This window comes from Triticum urartu, chromosome 4 (assembly GCF_003073215.2).
Source record: "Triticum urartu cultivar G1812 chromosome 4, Tu2.1, whole genome shotgun sequence".
Taxonomy (NCBI): domain Eukaryota; kingdom Viridiplantae; phylum Streptophyta; class Magnoliopsida; order Poales; family Poaceae; genus Triticum; species Triticum urartu.
Window position 1 is genome coordinate 122,851,974 of NC_053025.1, and position 9,434 is coordinate 122,861,407.

General features: G+C 43.1%; 1 pseudogene; it reads right to left on the minus strand.

Moving 5' to 3' along the window:
• Window positions 1–2,129: 2,129 nt before the first annotated feature.
• Window positions 2,130–4,165, minus strand: LOC125553671 (annotated as a pseudogene).
• Between the last annotated feature and the right edge of the window lie 5,269 nt (window positions 4,166–9,434).

Below are 9,434 nucleotides of genomic sequence, written 5' to 3' on the forward strand. Positions count from 1 at the left end.
AAGCCTAAGTTATAGGCAAATTTGACGAAATTATAAGCTTCAAACAATTTGTACGCTCATGGACAAAAGAAGATGAAGTAAAAGCTATTGCTACGATCTATTATTTTCACGTATTACTGCTGAGTGAGGACCTCATGTCCCAAAATTTATATTGTTCACCACTCCTAGACAATCCGATGCCACCTCCAGTCTTTGAGAATTCAGATCCTTCGCTAGTGTCAGCGCTTCCCTGCATGCAGAAGTTTCCAGCATTGTCGGATCAGTGGTACCTCGAACCACCACAACCGAAGATCCTAAGTACACCCCCGTGTGGTCTTGGCAGATAGCCGCCACTGCACCACCGTGCCGATTACGAGCTAATGCCCCATCCACATTCATCTTCATTACCCCCTCCGGCGGAGGTAACCACCGTTGTGATAACTACTGGGTCACCTGGCTTTGCGAGCTGACCCACTTCATTGATGTATGTGCTCAAAAAAAATGAGGTCTGTTGTGGTGACTGGAATATACCTTCATATATTGCCGGTCTCCTTGCATACCATATAGACCAAAGAGTCACCACCATTATTGTGAACGTACTATGATCAAGATTCACGTTCAAATCAAACAACCAATTCTTCGCTCTTGGTTCCACATTCTCTGCCATTTTTGACACTAACACCAACGAGAGGTTGTTGCCTCTGTTTCCTCCTGGCTCTGTACCAACAAAATTTCGAGTAACCCAACTCTCAGAAGTGTTTGACAAAAAACTACCACTTTAGGGATTTTTGTCCCCAGAACTATCACTTTTTAAAAAGTGACTGAAAACTACCAGAAGTTGCTAATTTTGTGACTAAAAACTACCAAGTTAGCCTGGTGACCGTTAGCCGTTAGGCAACCCGTCACCCTGATAGGTGGGCTGGTCTTGTCGGAAACGCATTTAAATCGCTTGAAACGGTCACTAGGCTGACTTGGTAGTTTTTAGTCAGAAAATTAGCAACTTCTGGTAGTTTTCGGCCACTTTTTAAAAAATGATAGTTTTCGGTCACTTTTTAAAAAATGGTAGTTATAGGGTACAAAAACCCCTAAAGTGGTAGTTTATTATAAACACTCCAACTCTCGGCCTTTCTCGCCTATCTTTTGAGAAATTTTCTGACTAGAACGTCATCTACGTTTTAGTCAGAAAATTAGGAATTTATGGTAGTTTTCGGTCACTTTAAAAAAAGATAGTTCTAGGGGGCAAAAAACCCTAAGGCCTTGTTTGGCACACTGTGCTCGGGGAGGCTTTTAGAGGATTTTCTCTCTTGGGCTCAAAAGCCCCTAAAATCCGCAAGCCTGTATTTGGTGTAAAGAGCTTATGTCGGGCCGGCCTCAAAATTCCCTTTCAATCCGCCCTATTCCACGCGGTTTCCACGCATCAAGGGTTGCCTCGCAGCTTGGCCCTTGCTCGCTCGACGTGAGGCGTCCGTAAGAAAGACCCGCCGCTAGCCACCTACACGCCGGTGTCTCCTACCATCCACAAGGAGACCGAACCGCCAAAAGGCTTCTAGGGTATGCCATCACCCCCACCTCCCCTCCCCTCTCGTACCCTTCCCTATGGTTTCTTCTCTCCCCATCATGGTTGTGACCAAACAAGTAAATTTTAGAGAAAGAGGATTCGGGCTGGAAGAGGTTGGGGAAGAGCGGGGATTTCAGGGGATTTGGTGCAGGGGAGGGATTCACCAAATCCCTAATAATCCCCAGCCCTTTTGGGGGTTTGAAAACCCATTGTGCCAAACAAGGCCTAAAGTGGTAGTTTATTGTAAACACTCCAACTCTCGGCCTTTCTGGCCTATCTTTTCTTTTTTACATTTTTTTTTGAGAAATTTTCTTCTTTACATCGGCCTTCGTCATCTACGTTTACACTTGAGAGCCCAGCTGGTCCAGTCTCTCCTCTTACAGCCTCTCAAAAGGGCCTTCCGAGGATACGCGGGCCTCATACGCGTACACTGATCTTTTTATTCGGGACTCGTACACTGACCTCAAAAACAGAAAACAGCAAGCACGTACAGTAGTACGTTGGCAGTACGCCATGTGTACGCAGACCATTTACTTAATCACTGATGTAAACACTGTTGCCAGCAGCGCGGTCGTGTAGCAGCTAGTGTGCGTAGTACTACAACCCAGATCCATCCATGTATGAAACGACAAAGACCGACAATCATAGTACAGCTAGTAGTGTCATATACTGTAGTAATCATCAAATAAGCTACTACTCCAGTGATTAAGTAGCACTTCAAATTAAGGAGTATAGATGGCTAGCTAGCATACCAGTACAAATCAAGCACAACCACTTCTTCCTGGATGGAGCGCCCGTGCCTGATCTCAAAGGAAGGAAGGTGCTAGCTAGTGGCACAAAATGAAATTTCAGTGGCACCCATTCTTCTTCCTTGTCAGGAAGTCAACCAACGTGATACTGGGTGGATCGCCCGTGCCTGGTTTCTTCCTGATCGTCGTCGTCTTCCACAGCCTGTCCTCGCCGTACTCTCTCACGGTGCTGCTCCTGCCACATTGTAGAACTGCAGGCACACAAATTAACTTCTTATTTTAGATTGATGATTGATACAAGTAGGCTAGCCTTCAAAATCGATCGACGCTACGTAGTACTCCAAATTATGAAGTGGCGACTGTCCAAATTATGAAGTCTTGAATTTTACACGGCTTTCGTCAGATGTTTTTAGTTACCTCGCACACGCCGTGTAGGAGCAGCCTCTGGAATGGGTCCTGGACATCGAGTGCAAGCAAGTCCCTCGTGTCTTGGATGAAGGCCCTCACTCGTTCCTGCCAAATTGAATCCGAGACACTTTACTGTTAACCTCCCCGCAAAAAAAAACCTATACTAAACAACCATGGAATCAACACTGACACTGAAATATGCACATGGCTTCCAGTTTTTTCATATAGACATGCGCACATCCGCACATGGCTTCCAGTTGGATAACTACTGTAATTTACTCCAATTGGGTAACTACTGCAGTTACTTTGGGTGACATTGCTGAAAGATTTCAGAGTTTTCAAAGGACACTAGCTACATGTGTTGTACTACTATCTTCCTAAGCATGGTCACACACAGAGCTGAAAATGCATTGTACGTACTATATATTTGGTTGAGAAAACAGAAAACATAGGTTCAGTAGAAGACACAAGACGGTACACATACTTCGTACATCCGAAGCAGGTCAGGCAGGAAGTTCCTCTTGATAACTTCTCTTGTCTGGCGACCGATACGGTGCCAAGCGTTCAGCGCAATCTCCTCGTCTTCGTCCAGACGACTGTTCTTCCGATCCGCGCATGATTGTCTCATGTGAAATTGCAACAAGTTTGCCTAGACACCATTAAAATTTGTCAACTGTAAATGACCCATGAAGATAAGACACACATCTTAGTACTATAATTTATCTCTGCATCCATGCATCTGGGCCTGGTATATACTGTATTCTACTCCAGTATATGGCGGCATACCTGAACATCCATGTCGATGGTCCTGAAGACATCCCATGCAGCAGCAGAACTTGTCATGCAGAATGCAGACAGGGGCAGCTCCTCACCTACATAACAAGCGCGCATGCGCATGCACATGATCGATCAGAATATACATAGTACTAGAATTGAGCTGTGAGGTCGGCTATGGACCAGAATTTATTTGTTTGACTGACTGATGGATTACCCCATGGTGGCGGAGCGAAGAGGCCTTTGATCTCGTCGGCGCCAAGACGGGGGACCAGCTCCAGCAGCAGCCGGTCGTTGAGCCACCGGCACGATCTCCTGTTGCTAACCTGCACATTATTCATATACGGTGCGTTTTGGCATTTGTTAATAAGCAGCATATTCCTGACGCACACGAATCAATCAACTGCAACTGTATGTAAATACTGCATGAGTGTTAACTCCATCGAGTTGTTACTTTTGCTCCAATTACGTTCACGCGCCATCGAGTTTTGACATTGTTAACTTAACAAACCATGTACGTACCTTGGTGGCGCCAATGTGGTCTTCCAGGGCCTGGATCTTGCTTTCGATCGTCGTCTGTCCAGTGAAGGGGGAAGAGCCGAACTGCTCCTTCTCCCTCCGCAGCAGGCCCGCAGTCGCCATGGATTCTTGGCACGAACTCTCTCCCCCTCCCCCTCCCTCTCTCCCTCCCCCTCCCCCTCCCTCCCTCCCTCCCTCCCTCCCTCTCTCTCTCTCTCTCCGGCGAGAAGGAAGGGCTTGGGTGGCCGGAGACGGAGACGGCGGGACAGAGCGGGCGCAGCGAGTAGTGTGGTGCGACCGGTCCCTTATATGCGCACGTTTGGTTTGGTAGATTGAGGGCCACGGAACCGGCACGAAAGCCTACAAGGAGAGGTCGATTGAGGACCACGGAAACGGCACGGATACGTACTGGGCCCGCCTATGAATTCATAACAGAAGGATGATACCAAAGCAACTAGTTAACTAGCGTTTTTTCGCGAGTCTCCCAACGATCAGCCTCACTTGACGCGCTTTCAGTCATTCGTCACGTGTTGCGCTCTGGACACTCTCTTTATTTTATTTTTATTTTTCTGCACGCGTTTTCGGCTTTTTCAACGTTTTTTTTTTACTTTTTGGTTTTTCACTAGTCTTCCTTAGCTTTTTAATCAAAAAAATTTTAGAAAAAAAATATTTTGCGCGAAAAAATGCGTTTTCTTTTTCTTTTCTTTCATGAGAGTCACGGTTTTGCTTACGCGAGAGGCACGGGTGTGATTTCGCGAGAGTCACGGTCGTGCCTCTCGAAAACGAAAAAAACGTGTTTTTTATTTATTTTTTCTTTCGCGAGAGTCATGATTTTGCTTTCGCGAGAAGCATGGTTGTGCCTCTCGGAAAGGGAAAAAATGTGTTTTCTATTTTTTTCTTTCGCGAGAGCTACGGTTTTACTTTCGAAAGAGTCACGGTTGTGCTTTCACGAGAGTCACGGCCGTGCCTCCTCGGAAACGGGAAAAAAACGTGTTTTCTCTTCTTCTTTTTTTCGCGAGAGTCACGGTTTTATTTCCCGCGGGAGGCATGGTTGTGATTTCGTGAGAGGCATGGGCGTGCCTTTTCGGAAAGGAAAAAACCCATGCTCCCGGTTTGGGTTTTTCGTGACTCTCGTGAAAGAAAAAAACAGAAAACACGTTTTGTTTTTCCCTTTCCCAGAGGCACGGCCGTGACTCTCGCGAAAGCACAACTGTGCCTCTCGCTGAAGCAAAACCGTGACTCTCGCGAAAGAAAAAATACAGACAACACGTTTTTTTTCGTTTCCGAAAGACACGGTCGTGACTCTCGCTAAAGCACAACCGTGCCTCTCAGAAAACGTATTTTTCGCGAAAAAAAATTTCTGAATTTTTTTGATCGAAAAGCTAAAGAAGACCGGGGGAAAATCAAAACGTTGAAAAAAAACCCGTTTAAAAAGTCAAAAACGTGTGCGAAAAAATAAAAAAAATAAAATCCGGAGGGAGCGTCCAAAACGCGACACGTGGCGAATGGCTGAGAGCGTCAAGTGATGCTGATCGTTACGAGACTCTCGAAGGAGCGCTCGTTAATTAGTTGCTCCCGAAAATATCAGAGAAGGATGATAACGAAGAAAAATTGTGCTAGGCCTTCTTTACGGCAAATCCTTTTTTCTCTTGTAATGCGCGGAATATAGAGTGAGCAAATGCGCATGCCCACAGGCACCTAAGCCTGGCCCGGTTAGGAGGGTGATTCCTATATAAGGCTGGCATTTCCTATTTAACGCCACATGCGCCTGTTTTAGTTCTTTTCGCAAACCGGCGCCTGCAGGCACCTAAGCCTGGCCCGGTTAGGAGGGTGATTCCTATATAAGGCTGGCATTTCCTATTTAACGCCACATGCGCCTGTTTTAGTTCTTTTCGCAAACCGGCGCCTGCAGCACTCCCGCGATGGGCCGGCCCAATTTCTTCTCTGTGTTTTAATTCCGCAAAAAGAATGACACGCTCTTGTGGTGATTCGAACACGCGCGCCTCTGACGAAGTTTTTGTTGGAGTAACCTCGGCGCCATCCTAGCGGGATCTGTACAATGAGAACTTTCTCTTTTATTTGTTATATATTCTCCCGCTTAGCCAGTTTCCTCCCTTTTTATTTTTTATTTTTTCATTTTTCGTTTTCCTTTTTTCCTTTTCCGTTTTCTGTTTTCTTTTTCATCCTGATTCATTGAATTGTTTGTAAATATGTGAATTTTTTTTTGAAATTTTATGAAATTTTTTCAAATTTGTGCATTTTTTCCCAAATTGGTGAATTTTTTTTCAAATTCGGTGAATTTTTTTGAAAACCGATGAACTTTTTATCAATTTTGATGAACTTTTTTTCAAAATCATTGACTTTTTAAAAATTAGATGAACTAGTTTTCAAATTCAATGAACTTTTTTCAAAATTAATGAACTTTTTTTCAAAGAACCAAAAGTTTACGTTTAAATTCAATGAACTTTTTCGAATTTTTGGTGAACTATTTTTTCATTATTGATGAACTTTTTTCAAAATCATTGAACTTCTATTGAATTCGAATCAAAGCCGGATGGATGAAGTGGCGCCAAGCTTCTGGCATTCTCTATGACAAGAGAGTGCCACAAAAGCTAAAAGGCAAGTTCTACAGGACGGCGGTTCGACCCGCAATGTTGTATGGCGCGGAGTGTTGGCCGACTAAAAGGCGTCATGTTCAACAGTTAGGTGTGGCGGAGATGCGTATGTTGAGATGGATGTGTGGCCACACGAGGAAGGATCGAGTCTGAATGATGATGATACGAGATAGAGTTGGGGTAGCACCAATTGAGGAGAAGCTTGTCCAACATCGTCTGAGATGGTTTGGGCATATTCAGTGCAGGCCTCCAGAAGCTCCATGTGCATAGCGGACGGCTAAAGCGTGCGGAGAATGTCAAGAGAGGGCGGGGTAGACCGAATTTGACATGGGAGGAGTCCGTTAAGAGAGACCTGAAGATTGGAGTATCACCAAAGGCTATGACAGGGGTGCGTGGAGGCTTGCTATCCATTGTGCCAGAAGCCATGAGTTGGTTGCGAGATCTTATGGATTTTCACCCCTCTAGCCCTACCCCAAACTTGTTTGGGACTAAAGACTTGTTGTTGTTGTTGTTATTGAACTTCTATTGAATAGGGCAAAGTATTTTTGCATGTTCATAAACTTTTTTCGAAATCTGTGATATTTCAGTTTTTTTAAAGGAAATCATGTAACATCGGCTTTAATAGTTTTTAAACATTTTGTGTTGCAATTAATCACTTCTATCCGCATGTCCGAGTGGTTAGCCGAACGCAGTACGTTGTGTGGGTCGTGAGTTCGATTCCCCGCAGTGGCGCTATTTTCATGATAGGGTTTCGCGCTTTTTTGTGTGGTGCCCGTTCGTGGGGGGGCCACCCCGCGCTGTAGCGAGCGCCGCATCTCCTAATCGGCGCTGCAGAGCTCCCTATGAGGCTTGTTGGTTTTGGGAATCTTCTGGAAGGTTCCTGCATTAGTTTTTCCTTTTTAAACCAGGTTTGTTCTCTTTTTTATTCCATTTTTTCTTTTTCTCTGCTTATTTCTTTCTTTTCTTTTCTTTTTTCTTTTTGCTGTTTTTTTTCTCTGTTTTTTATTTTGTAGTATATAAAAGGTCCATCACGTATTAAAAAATGTTCACCGTATATTAAAAAATTGTTCACCTTGTATTTAAACTTGTTCATCATATATTAAGAGATTGTTCATCGTATACTACAAAATGTTCATTGCGTATTTTGAAAACTTGTTCATCGTATATTAAGAGATTGTTCAATGTATACTACAAAATGTTCATTGTGTATTTTGAAAACTTGTTCATCGTATGTTAATAGATAGTTCAACGTATACTACAAAATTTTCATTGTGTATTTTGAAAACTTGTTCATCGTATATTAAGAGATTGTTCAGTGTGTTCTTACAAATTGTTCGGCGTATATCACATAAATGTTGAATGTACATTAAAAAATTGTTTAGACTATATAAAAAATGTTCATATTTTCATATTTTTTCACATTTTTTCAAAATTGTTTGTGTTTTAGAAGTTGTTTCAATTTTGAAAAAAAAAATCATATTTTCATGATAGGGTTTCGCGCTTTTTTGTGCGGTGCCCGTTCGTGGGGGGGCCACCCCGCGCTGTAGCGAGCGCCGCATCTCCTAATCGGCGCTGCAGAGCTCCCTATGAGGCTTGTTAGTGTCAAATCTTCGCAGCTTCGCTGAGAGCGAGAATCTGTCGCTTCCACTTGGGCCGACCCAAGATTTGCTTCCCTCCTGTTTCTTCGTTGCGTTATCTTTGGGAAACGGTTCCGGTTTTGGGAATCTTCTGGAAGGTTTCTGCATTAGTTTTTCCTTTTTAAACCAGGTTTGTTCTCTTTTTTATTCCATTTTTTCTTTTTCTCTGCTTATTTCTTTATTTTCTTTTCTTTTTTCTTTTTGCTGTTTCTTTTCTCTGTTTTTTATTTTGTAGTATATAAAAGGTCCATCGCGTATTAAAAAATGTTCACCGTATATTAAAAAATTGTTCACCTTGTATATAAACTTGTTCATCATATATTAAGAGATTGTTCATCGTATACTACAAAATGTTCATTGCGTATTTTGAAAACTTGTTCATCGTATATTAAGAGATTGTTCAATGTATACTACAAAATGTTCATTGTGTATTTTGAAAACTTGTTCATCGTATGTTAAGAGATAGTTCAACGTATACTACAAAATTTTCATTGTGTATTTTGAAAACTTGTTCATCGTATATTAAGAGATTGTTCAGTGTGTTCTTACAAATTGTTCGGCGTATATCACATAAATGTTGAATGTACATTAAAAAATTGTTTAGACTATAAAAAATGTTCATATTTTCATATTTTTTCACATTTTTTCAAAATTGTTTGTGTTTTAGAAGTTGTTTCAATTTTGAAAAAAAAAATCATATTTTTAAAGAAATTTGTTCACGCGAGGGGTCCGCCTCTGTTGCTATTACTTAAACATTTGCGCTGCGTTTTTGCTAAGCAGAGTGGCTAGCTCGACCGGTTGCCAACTGTAGTTCGTGGCGTGTGGTCGGGGTTCGAGTCCAGACCCCTGCTTAATTCTCGCGAGTTTTTACATTCAGCGCCTGCAAATGGGGCGGCCCTGTTTTGCGCGCTCTTCAACGAAGGCTCTTCTGTTTGCCGCTCGCGGGCGTCCAATAGGACCTCTCGGTTAGGAAGTGACAACGGAGAGGAGAGGGATGGACCGAAGGCGCGGAGATGGATGTGGAGGAAAGCATTAGGACTGAGCCGCCGTCGACGAGATGATCAACATGAGAAGGACATGATAGAATTGCTGCAAAATTGGTGACCAGTGATACTTCTTAAGCTTGCGTTGATTTTTCCCTTGAAGAGGAAAGGATGATGCAGCAGAGTAGAGATAAGTATTTCCCTCAGTTAAG